This window comes from Myotis lucifugus, unplaced genomic scaffold, assembly GCF_000147115.1.
Source record: "Myotis lucifugus unplaced genomic scaffold, Myoluc2.0 scaffold_617, whole genome shotgun sequence".
Lineage (NCBI taxonomy): Eukaryota > Metazoa > Chordata > Mammalia > Chiroptera > Vespertilionidae > Myotis > Myotis lucifugus.
In genome coordinates, this window is record NW_005871665.1 from 83335 (window position 1) to 93962 (window position 10628).

Genomic DNA, 10628 nt, shown 5'->3' on the forward strand with positions numbered 1-10628 from the left:
CGACGCTCTATCCACTGAGACAAAGCAGCTTGATTTCAGAGAGAAAGGGAGAGAGAGAGAGAGAGAGAGAGAGAGAGAGAGAGAGAGAAACATCAATGATGAGAGAGCGTCATTGATTGGCTACCTCCTGCACGGCCCACACTGGGGATCAAACCCACAATCCAGGTATGTGTCCTGACTGGGAATGGAACCTGGGACCCTTCAGTCCGCAGGCCGACGCTCTCTTCACTGAGCCAAACTAGCTGGGGCTCTGATACTCTTTCATCCCCACATCCTCGCCAGGTGGCTCCTTTTTACCCATGGAAAAAGCAAGGTGCTGAGAGGGGAGTGGACTGGTTCAGGTCCCACGGGAGGAGGAGCAAACAGCCAGGCCCCCTTCCCCTGGGCAGGCCCCGTCTAGACCCTCTCGACGTGACCCAGATGCCATCTTATCCTGGTAGCATGAGTCAGCGCCCTCCAAGGCCAACTCGGTCCTGCTTCAAACCGCGCACGCCCTTTGGCACAGCCCCTTGGGGCGGGGCACACCTCTAGGCTACCTGGGCTTCTCCGCCCTGCCTGAGGGGCAGCTCCAGGCTCCAATGAATGGCCTGCTTCTTGCTAGCTCCGCCCCCCCGCGAAGCTGGGAAGAACCGCTCAGGTGAGTCTGAGTCCGGACTTGTTGGGTCTGACACAAGTTCAGGAATTCTTGGTACCTTAAGCCCTCAGGGCTGGGGTCCTCCTGCCTGCCTGCCTCTGCCCTTCCTCCCTGCAAGGGGTGGGGCGGGATGGTGTTGACGGTGAAATAAAGATCAGAGGGCAGTTCCGTGCGCGGCTGGGGAAGCGTCAGCCACACCCCGGGACGCGTAAACATCCTGAGTGGAGGGTCCTGGCGGTTACTGAGCACTTGCTGCGTGTCAGACACAGGGGTTGCCCTCTTGCAGGTTGACCCGGATTCTGCAGAGGAGGAAGCGGAAGAAGCTCTGGGAGGCGAGGGCACCTTGGCCTGGTAATGGCATTCAAACTTGAGTGGCATTCTGCCCATGTCCAAGTCCCTTTCCTCCACCTTGCTGCCTCTAGGATAGGGGGAATCCTGGAAGACTCCTCGGAGGAGGTGATGTGCAAACTGATCCTTGAGGAAGGATGGAAAGAAACCCACCCCACAGAATAGAGGGGGAAAGGCATGGAAGGGCATTTGTGACCCAGAAACAGCGTGAGTAGAAGCCGGGAGGTTTGTATGTAAATGGGGAAGGGAGGAGAGATGGGCCATAGATGGAGCAGAAAATGGAGATGGGGTGGTTCTATCTGTGACGTGCCCTGAATACCAGCTGAGCAGGGTGAACATACCTTATGGGCGTTGGGGAGGCCTGGGCCTCAGTCTGTCCATCTGTAAAATGGGGGAATTGGACTGGCCCACGTCAGGCCCTCCCAGGGCTAGGGGGTGTAACAGGAAGGGCCCGGATTCCTCCAGATCCAACCTAGGACTTGGCAGAGTGGGGGAGTAGCTGGAGCAGCTCAGGGGGCCAAGGGTAATATTTTGCTTCAGTGCCTGAGTTTGAGAATAAATATTGTACCAGGCTGGCAGTGCCAGATCCCTGAATCACCCTGTGAGCTCTCCCCTCCCCCCCACACCCTCCACGTCCCATTTTCCCCAGCCAGGATTCTGCAGGGAAAGCCCAGGCCTGGGGGCAGGACTCAGGAGGGGTGGCGAATCTTAGCCCTGGCTCCACCCTAGGCTAAGTACTGGTCCCATGGAAACCCCAGTTGCCTCATCTTCACAATGGGGCGATTGTGGCCTCAATTCTCTAAGTCCGTTCCTGCCAGACTAGACACCTTAAAATTCCAAGACTGGCCCGGCTGGCGTGGCTCAGTGGTTGAGCATCAACCTATGAACCAGGAGGTCAGGGTTCAATTCCCGATCAGGGCACATGCCTGGGTTGCAGGCTCGATCCCCAGTAGGGGGCATGCAGGAGGCAGCCGATCCATGATTCTCTTTCATCATTGATGTTTCTATCTCTCTCCCTATCTCCCTTCCTCTCTGAAATCAATAAAAATATTTTTTTTTAAAAAATTCCAGGACTGTCTGGGAGACCCCACTTGGGATGTGCTCACAAGTGGCTGTAAGGTCAGCCAAGGCCAAGACCTTGGGCCTATGAGGGAGTCCGGGGGCTGCTGGGCACTGGGAGAGTTGGAGGGGCTAGAAGTGGATCCAGGTTGGTCCTGCTGTTGGGGTCTCAGAGCCTAGTGGCAGAAGGGAGAGAGACGTGGTGTGTGGAGTCTAAATGGCGGCAAGAACAAAGCCCTCACTTGCTGTTTGGCATCTGAGGGGATGGGGAAAGGCAGCATGGAGAAGGAAACAGCATGGGCAAAGGAAGGGAGGTCGGACTGTGAGGACTTTGTTGGGGAAAACTCCGGTAGGTGAGGCAGGAGCATGGGGTCTCCGGAGGAGAAGAATTGGTTCTTGTTGGGCTTGGCTGGATCCTCCCTCGTCAAATAGGCAGAATTAGAGGCCCCTGATGTCATGGCCAGCAGCCCCAGGAATAGGGCTGGAGACCTGTTTGGAAAACCAGTTTGGCAAGGCGGTCTCCTCCATGATGTCATCCAGCTGCTGTGTCCTCTGAGTGACAGGGCCAGATAAACTTCCGGCCTGGAGGAGGAGAAGGGGGCTGGCCCCATGTGCCCAGGGATGGGAAAGGAATGACTGTTGATTTTTTTTTTTTTTTAAGAGAGAGAGAGAGAAAGAGAAACCTCCATTTGTTGTTCCACTTGCTTATGCATTCATTGGTTGATTCTTGTAGGTGCCCTGACCAGGAATCGAACCCGCAACCTTGGCGTATTGGGACAATGCTCTAACCAACTGAGCTACTCAGCCGAGGCCAGAGTGGCTCTTCAATGTAGGAAACTCAGAGGCAAGTGGGCCCCGGGAAGAAGACCTTAGGGGGCTTGAGACGCCCACTGAGCTGTGATGAACCCCAAGAGGCCACCCTCTTGGACATAGGACAGGGTTTTTATAGGCCGGTCTGGATTTTTTGTGACTTCTGGGGGTTCCCTGATGCCTGATGTCATCGAGACTCATGGCAGGGGCCCCGCGTAATTGCTGTCCATTGGGTTGGAACTTGGCTCCAGATCACCCTTCTCATATATGAGTGGCTATTTATTATGATCATGACCCTCACAGCTTGAGCCCTGTGAGGTAGGACTATCGTCATATAAATGAGAAGACAGGCTCAGTGAGACCAAGCCACACCAGCACCTCACACAGAATTCGAACCCAGAACCCTTGGCACCCTGCCCTCTACCATTTGGAATCTCTTCCCACATGGGGCCTCGTCATATTTCTTTTTAAAAATATGTGTTTTTATTGATTTCAGAGAGGAAGGGAGAGGAAGAGAGAAACATCCATGATGAGAGAATCACTATTGTCTGCCTCCTGCAGGCCCCACACTGGGGATGGAGCCTGCAACCCAAGCATGTGCCCTGACTGGGAATCGAACTTGTGAGCACAGGAGCGGGATCTTGGCACCATAGAGTCCTAGATGCCCACTTTGTGGTCGGAATAGGTACTCTGAGTCCCTGCCTTCTTGGGCACAGGCTTCAGGTCGCACAGAAGTAGGAGTGGAGCCACTCTGCACTCCAGGTCCCCAGTTTCCTAAATCCCTTGTTTCCCCCTCAGGACCCGGCACACCCAAGCATGAAGTGACAATAACCGGTGCATACTGAGTGCCTACTATGTGCCATTCACTCACTGAATCACCACCACAGCCCTGTGAGGTAGGTGCTATGATTATATCCATTTTACAGATAAAGAAAAGGCTCAGCCCGGCCGCTGTGGCTCAGTGGTTGAGCATCGACCTATGAACTAGGAGGTCACGGTTCGATTCCCAGTCGGGGCACATGCCCAGGTTGCAGGCTCCATCCCCAGTGTGGGGCGTGCAGGAGGCAGCCGATCCATGATTCTCTCTCATCATTGACGTTTCTATCTCTCTCTCTCTCCCTCTCCCTTCCTCTCTGAAATCAATTTAAAAAAGAAAGAAAAGGCTCAGAGAGGAAATGCCACTTGTTCAAGCTGACACAGCGTGTTGCCCGTAGGGCTGGGGCTTGAACCCATTTGTGTGGGCCCTTTCCCCAGGAGACGAGAGAGTGCACGGCCCCTTTGCAGGCTGCAGAGGCGAGCCGTGTCCAGTTCAGAGTTTCCACACAGGGCTGGCCTCCCTGGGGCGGGAAGAAAAGTGCTGAGGCTGTGGAAACACTGCGAACCTTCCCCGAGGAGGCGGCCATGGTGGGAGGCGGGCTTGGTGCAGACCTCGGAGCCAAGTGCAGACGTGGCAGCTTGGACCGGCTGCAGGCAGGGTGGGGCCCAAACCCAAACCAGCCTTCTAGCCTGTTCCCAGCCCTCCACCAGCCCGGCCCGGCCCTGTCCGCCCCTCTGGCTCCCCATCTGGATTTAAGATGAGGACTCGGGGCCTAATAATAGCTGACTGGCAGGCAGCAAGGGCAATGCCTGGAGCCGCGGCCAGTGCGGGGACTGGGGTCCCCCGTAGCCTCATGCTGGCCTACAACAGGTTTCAGAACTTTAAAAAGAATACCGAGTGCCCTAGCCCATTTGGCTCAGTGGATAGAGCATTGGCCTGCAGACTGAAAGGTCCTGGGTTTGAGTCCAGTTGCAGGCTCAATCCCCAGTGGGGGGCCTGCAGAGGGCGGCCAATCAATGATTCTCTCTCTTCACTGATGTTTCTATCTGTCTCTCCCTCTCCCTTCCTCTCTGTGAAAAAAAAAAAAATAATAATAGTAAGGGCAGCATTGTGCTAAGGCCTAGCCCACAGTAACTCATTTATTCTTTACGACCACCCCAGTGAGATGAGGCTGCTATTAGTCCTACTTGATGGATAGAGAAACTGAGGCTCAGAGAGTTAAGCAACTTGCCTCTGATGATTAGGACAGCCTCAACTGCTGGCCACAGACATGTCCATCCTGGGCACTGTGCGAGGCACTTCCTGTGTATTTTCCCATTTGAGGAAAATACAAAAGTCATCATGGGCAGATTGTCATGTATTTAGATGAGGCAAAAAAAACGAGACCCAGAGAAAAAAGGGAATAGCTCAAGCTCCTGTGACTGCAAGGGGCAGAGTTGAGACTCGAACCCAGAACCCTCTAACTTGAGAGAGGTTACGACTTGGGCTTCTGGAATCAGACAAACCTGAGTGTGCCGGGGACATCACTGCTCCTAAGCTGTGTGGCCTTGGCAAGTCGGATCACTGGCTCGAGCCTCTGTCTTCTCCTCCGTATAATGGGGTTTTGGCCTTAGCCGGTTTGGCTCAGTGGACAGAGTGTCGGCCTGTGGACCAAAGGGTCCAGGGTTCGATTCCAGTCAAGGTCACGTACTTCGGTTGCAGGCTCCTCCGGGGCCGGGGCCCTGGTGGAGGCTCGTGCAGGAGGCAATCAATCGACGTGTTTCTCTCACGTGGATGTTTCTGTCTTTCCCTCTCCCACTCTCCCTAAAGATCAATGGAAAAATATCCTCGGGTGAGGATTAACGCACATAAAACATGGGGTTTTGGTTGAGATGATGCTAATGCCACTGTCCAGCTATTAAGCCCACGTTGGGGTCATTTACAGCATGCATTCACATCAAGCATCCACCCATTCAGTTGTCGCAACAGCCCCGGGGGAGGGGGGTGGGATGGCTTTTTTTCTTGCACCCATTTTATAGATGAGAAATGGGAGGCCCGGAGTGGGGAAGGAACTTGCCCTGGGCCATCAGCAAGGGAGTCAGGATTTGGGCCCAGAGCTTTGGTCCCAGAGGCTGAGCTCTTATCTCTGCACACTTTGCATCCTGATACTGCAGCGCAGAGGGAATGTGAGCTATGCCTGGGTCACACAGCGCCGTAGACCTCAGGGCCATCTGATGTGGGAGGGCCGGCCCCAGGTCACCGCAGTCACAGCTTCTCTGGGCTTGAAGCACAGGATGTTCCCTCGCCTCAGGTTTCTGGGAAGATTTCTAACCTTTTCTCCCAAAGGTTAGAGCAAGACCCAGATTTTTGGGCCCCTTCCCTGGGAGGCTAGGATTCCAGGCTTATCTAGAAGAGATGGGCCGATCAATGATTCTCCCTCATCATTGATTGATCTCTCTCTCTCTCTCCCCCTTCCTCTCTGAAATCAATAAAATATATTTTTTTGTTGTTTAAAAAAATCTTTTTGAATTTGTTGTTAACATTTAAAAATCAGGAAATTTCGCCAGGAACCCTTCACACCCTCTGCCCCACCCTCTCCCGTTCCCAGTCCCCCCACCCCTTCCCGGTTTAAAAAAAAAAAAAAATCAAGAAATTTCATGTGACAATCCAAATTTGTGTTTCCCTGGGGTCCCAAACCTGGGTCTGGATTCCTCCAGGGCAGCCGCTTCCTCTGAAGGGGGCCCTCTGGGGGTTCCTCCCTAAGTCCCCCCGCAACGGGACTGTGCAGTTTGAGACCTTGAAGAAACATCACCCTCATTACCACCAAGGACCAATGAGGACCCTGGAATCTGACTTAATCAGATGAATAATTCCTCCTTCTGAGGGCAGGTCCAGGAGGAGTACACCCCACCCCCAGTCTCTGCCAACACAGAGAGGGAGAGATGTTTTGCTCCAACTTTATTTGTTTTTAATTTATTTTTATTGATTTCAGAGAAGAAGGGAGAGGAAGAGAGAGATAGAAACATCAATGATAAGAGGGAATCATTGATTGGCTGCCTCCTGCACATTCCCTGGCGGCTGAATGGATGCAGTGAGTGCTTCTCAGGCCATGCTGGTCCCCCCCCACCCCCCCACCTCCCCGGCCTTTGCTCTTGCCTTGCTCTCTGCTTGGACCACTCTGCCTCCTCACCTTCACCCCTGCTGGGTCCTGATTACCATTCACGTCTCAACTCCAACATCACCGCCATAGAGAGGCCTTCCCGGCGTGCCTATCGGAAGCACCAAGCAGTACTCAGTACTGTGTTACCTTTTTTAATTTATTTTCATACCCGTTATTATCTGAAATTATTTCGTTGCTGCTGTTTGGCTCCTGCTAGATGTGAGCTCTGAGAAGGCAAGGACCGAGTCTGTCTCGCTCACCACCGACCGAGTCCTCAGGGCCTAGAACAAGACCTGGATCCTAAGAAGAGGTTCAACCCACAGCAGTGGGGCCTGGGAACCACGGGACTCACACCAGACCTTTCCCTGGAGGATGCACATGCCAGCCTGTGTGGGTGGGAGCTGGGAATGGGCCAGCGGGTTCACAATTAAGGAGCAATTAGTCACCAGCTAATTGGTGCACAAGACAGCTGAAGGGCCGGGAGGAGAGTGAGGGACTGACCGTCCAAAGGAGCCTCAGGTCTGTTTGTGGGAAAATATTGAGAGAGGGCGGTGAGGAACCCCCCGGGTAAGGTTTGAAAGCCTCTTCTGAGTTATTGAAGGAGATTAACTTGTACCTTCCTCTGGGTCCACTAACATCCGGTTCTCAAACGAAAAGTGCTGTTGAGTTAGGAGGCTGGGTCAGGGGTGAGCTCATCTTTTCACTTTTTGTTGTTGTTAATCCTCACCCGAGGATATTTTTTCCAGTGATTTTTAGGGAGAATGGAAGGGAGAGGGAGAGACAGAGAGAAACATTAATGTGAGAGAAACACATTGATGGCTGTCTCCTGCACGAGCCCCGACCAGAGCCCAGGCCCGGGAGGAGCCTGCAACAGAGATACATGCCCTTGACCAGAATCAAACCCGGGACCCTTGAGTCCGCAGGCCGATGCTCTAGCCACTGAGCCACACCGGTTAGGGCAAGAGTTTCCTTTTTAGGGCCAAAATGTTGTTGGAGGAAGGCAATGCCTACTTCTTCCCCTTGTTTCTGCTACGGGAGGAGGGATCTCCTGCCTGCCACCCGCAGGTGCCCGGCGTCCCTTGGCGCCTCAAGGCAGCTCCCCAAATTGCAGGCAGAGTCTGCGGAGGAAAGGGTCAGTCTCCACAAGGCTTGCCCAGTGTCTCCAAAACGTATTCAATGACGTCACAAGCAAGGCTTGGCAAATAGGAAAAGGGAGTCTGGCCAGTGAGGACAGACAGAAGCCTGCGGGCGTGGGTTCAGGCAGGACAGAAACGGAGGCTGCCAATAGGTGGAGGTCAGGACAGCGCTGGGCACTTTGGAAGGAGAATGAACAACCCAGTTAGCAGAACATGCTCACCAGCTCGGTCCTCCTTTCTCCTCGGCAGCCCTGAGTGGTCAGATAGAATCGTAATTATTATTTTTAAGATTAATGTGTGTATATTTAGTTAGCTAATCCTCACCCAAGGATATTTTTCCATTGAGTTTTAGAGAGAGTGAAAGGGAGGTGGAAGACAGAGAGAGAAATACTGATAGAAGAGAGACACATCGATTGGTTGCCTCCCATACGCACCCTGACCAGGGCCGGAATTGAGCCTGCAACCAAGGTATGTGGCCTTGGCAGGAATCGAACCCAGGACGCTTTAGTCCACAGGTCCATGCTCTATCCACTGAGCCAGACGGCCTAGGGCATCAGATATAATTATATTCATTTTGCAGGTAAGGATCCTAAGATCCAGCAAGATCATAGGGCTGCACATTGCCAAGCTGTGCATGTTAGGCCAGTATTCGGCACATAGTAGGTGAACATTTGATGTTTGTGGAATAAAAGCAGAAGGTGTACATTTGATGGCACTTTTAAAAAGAACTGGAAATGCTGAGAAATCTGTATTTTTGCATAGCCTTTAGTATCACCCCCCAAGATACTTACTAATGACAAAGAGACCCTTTCCAGCAGAGAAGCCCAGCAGACACCTTAACCAAGGAATCAATGTTAACATTACCAGCAATAAATGTTATTGGTAAACTGTCGCTATTAAGGTAGCCAGAATAGTTTTATGTGTCTCTCAACTCAAAGGCACTAAATGAATATGGCTACTCTGAGTTATTTGCATAAATGTTCTATCTCTCCCGCTCATCTGGAGATCGCCACATGCCTGTTCTAGATAAAATTCTCCCTGGCCCCGGGTTAGTGAGAAAACTAGGACAATGTGGTGAGTTACTTATAAAGGAAACTTTTTATTCTTAATCTTCACCCGAGGATATGTTTTGATTGACTTTTATAGAGAGAGAGAGGATGGGATTGAGAGAGAGAAAGAAACATCAAAGTGAGAGAGAAACATCGATTGGTTGCCTCCCATACACGCCCCAACGGGGGATTGAACCGCCACCTTTTTGGTGTTCGGGGCCACGTTCCAACCCCCTGGGCCACCCAGCCAGGACGATAAAGGTCATTTTTAAAAAGTTGGTTAATTCTGAGATTAGTCCTTATAAAATTTTATGATGACAGTAGAAAGTAGTGCTTTATTATTATTTTTTTTAATGTACTTTGACAAATTACAAAATGTTGGCAATTGTGTGTTCCATCTGCAAAGAACACTTTACTGGGATGTGAAATCCCAGAGTCTGGCAAGTTCTGGCCAGGTAATGATTCCTCGGGCCAGGGCCCTGGCCTGGCTCCCCACATAGCTCCTGGCTCCTGGTAGGGCCAGAGGTGCCTCCTGATCTGAGGGAGATGAGCTAATGGGTTTAGAAAGCCGTTCTGGTCTCCTGCCTGTCATGCGGAGAGGCTCTGATTTAGAACTGTTCGTTACAGCTTATTCAGTCACTTGATTCTTCTTCTTCTTTTTTTAAATATTTGGGTTATTTATTTATTTATTTATTGTTCATTCTCACCCGAGGATATTTTTTCCATTGATTTTTAGAGAGAGTGGAAGAGAGAGGGAAAGACAGAGAGAAACATGGATGTGAGAGGAGCACATTGATTGGTTGCCTCCTGCACGCACCCCGACCAGGGCCCGGGCTGGGGAGGAGCCTGCAACCAAGGTACGTGCCCTTGACCGGAATCGAACCCAGGACCCTTCGGTCCACAGGCCGACACTGTATCCACTGAGCAAACCAGCTAGGGTGGACCCTTATCATCTTAATGGTAGAGGCCAGGCTCTGAACAGTTGTGTGACAGTCACCCCATTGTGGGGCCTCTGCTCCAACCCCAGCTGCCTGCTTGATTTGGTAACTGTGGGTGGCCTCCATCCTGTGTGTGGGCAGCAGGGCCAGCAAGAACCCTCCAAGTTCCTTGAAAACCAAATATGGCCAGACCAGTCCCTCCGAGGCCTGGCCTGCAGTCTGGGCTTGTTCCTGCCTGCTCATCTGGGCTTGGGGCCCTCTCCCTACACAACCTCCTGGCTCTGCCCCAGAGAACTCTGGGAGAGCCTTCATTCAGATCCCCTCCTCTAGAGTCTTGTTGAGCAAGTTACTGAAAGAGAAGATATGGGACAGTGTCTCATCCAAGCCACAACAATTCCTAACCCCAAGCCTTTGCTCATGCAGTCCCTCCACGTGGAGTGCCCCCCTCTCTCTCAAACCAGCTCTTCTGCATCCTCCAGGGCCCATTGTGAGGTATCAGGAAAAGTTACTTCCTAACTCTGTGGCCTGGAGTAAGTCATTTATTTCATCCATCCATCCATCCATTTATCCATCCATTTATCCATCCATCCATCCATCCATCCATCCATCCATCCATCCATCCATCCATCCATTTATCCATCCATTTATCCATCCATCCATCCATCCATCCATCCATCCATCCTTCCATCCATCCATCC

The 10628-nt window shown here is 52.1% G+C and overlaps 1 long non-coding RNA gene across 2 annotated transcripts in view; it reads left to right on the top strand.

Moving 5' to 3' along the window:
- The first annotated feature begins 690 nt into the window (after positions 1-690).
- LOC106694762 overlaps positions 691-10628 on the top strand; it is a 19840-nt gene continuing 9902 nt past the window's right edge. For both annotated transcript variants that reach the window (XR_002826766.1, XR_002826765.1), the window contains exons 1-2: positions 691-1189; positions 3650-3747. This is a non-coding gene — a long non-coding RNA (uncharacterized LOC106694762). The remainder of the gene's footprint in view (positions 1190-3649; positions 3748-10628) is intronic.